This window comes from Homarus americanus, unplaced genomic scaffold (assembly GCF_018991925.1).
Source record: "Homarus americanus isolate GMGI-L3 unplaced genomic scaffold, GMGI_Hamer_2.0 scaffold7626, whole genome shotgun sequence".
Lineage (NCBI taxonomy): Eukaryota > Metazoa > Arthropoda > Malacostraca > Decapoda > Nephropidae > Homarus > Homarus americanus.
In genome coordinates, this window is record NW_024718273.1 from 19836449 (window position 1) to 19837587 (window position 1139).

Consider the following 1139-nt stretch of genomic DNA (forward strand, 5'->3'; position numbering starts at 1 on the left):
GAGGGAGGTGTGTTGTGGTGTGAGGAAGGTGTGTTGTGGTGTGAGGGAGGTGTGTTGTGGTGTGAGGGAGGTGTGTTGTGGTGTGAGGGAGGTGTGTTGTGGTGTGTTGTGTTGTGTGTTGTGGTGTGAGGAAGGTGTGTTGTGGTGTGAGGAAGGTGTGTTGTGGTGTGAGGTGTGTTGTGGTGTGAGGGAGGTGTGTTGTGGTGTGAGGGAGGTGTGTTGTGGTGTGAGGGAGGTGTGTTGTGGTGTGAGGTGTGTTGTGGTGTGAGGAAGGTGTGTTGTGGTGTGAGGAAGGAAGGTGTGTTGTGGTGTGAGGGAGGTGTGTTGTGGTGTGAGGGAGGTGTGTTGTGGTGTGAGGGAGGTGTGTTGTGGTGTGAGGGAGGTGTGTTGTGGTCTGATGGATGGAATTTATTTTTGTTTTTATTATTATTAAATATTACTTCATCAGGGTAGTGCTCGTTATAGGTCAATTTTGTTTTTATTTAACGAGAGTATGGTAAGGTGAGTGGCAGGTTACAATAGTGTGTGAGGGCAGGAAACTGGCAGCCTCACTCACTCAAACTCTAAGATGGATTCCTCCTTTGACTATAAATTTATTCTTCACATTAGATATATTCGGCCGACCTGATCCACGCTTTGTATTCACTTTTTTTTGTCAATTCAAATATGATATTGTTACATAATATTAACTTGGAAGAATTCTCATGCAATAAATCTGACTGACTGGTGTTGAACTAATACATATAATGCTCCGTGTTTTTTTTTATTACGTTGTAAATACAAATATATTCAGTTTTATCAATAAGGTCTGGTCTGTGGCGGCACTAAGAATAAATTACCACGATGGAAATAAATTTTTAATCATAATTTTAACATCAAATGGTTTTTAAATCTATATTGTGTGTTAATACGTAAACGGGATGTGGTTAGTTCCTGGTTATGATAAACAATCGGCACGAACCCTTTTACTGATAGCTGCTTAAGTTACGTATATATATAATACTGTTTAATATTCAAAGGTAGAAGAGGAGAAGGGGAAGAGAGAAGAGGAAGAAAGAGAGGAAGAGAGGGAGGAAGAGAGGGAGGAAGAGAGGGAGGAAGAGAAGAGGAGGAGGAAAAGGAAGAGGAGGAGGAGGAGG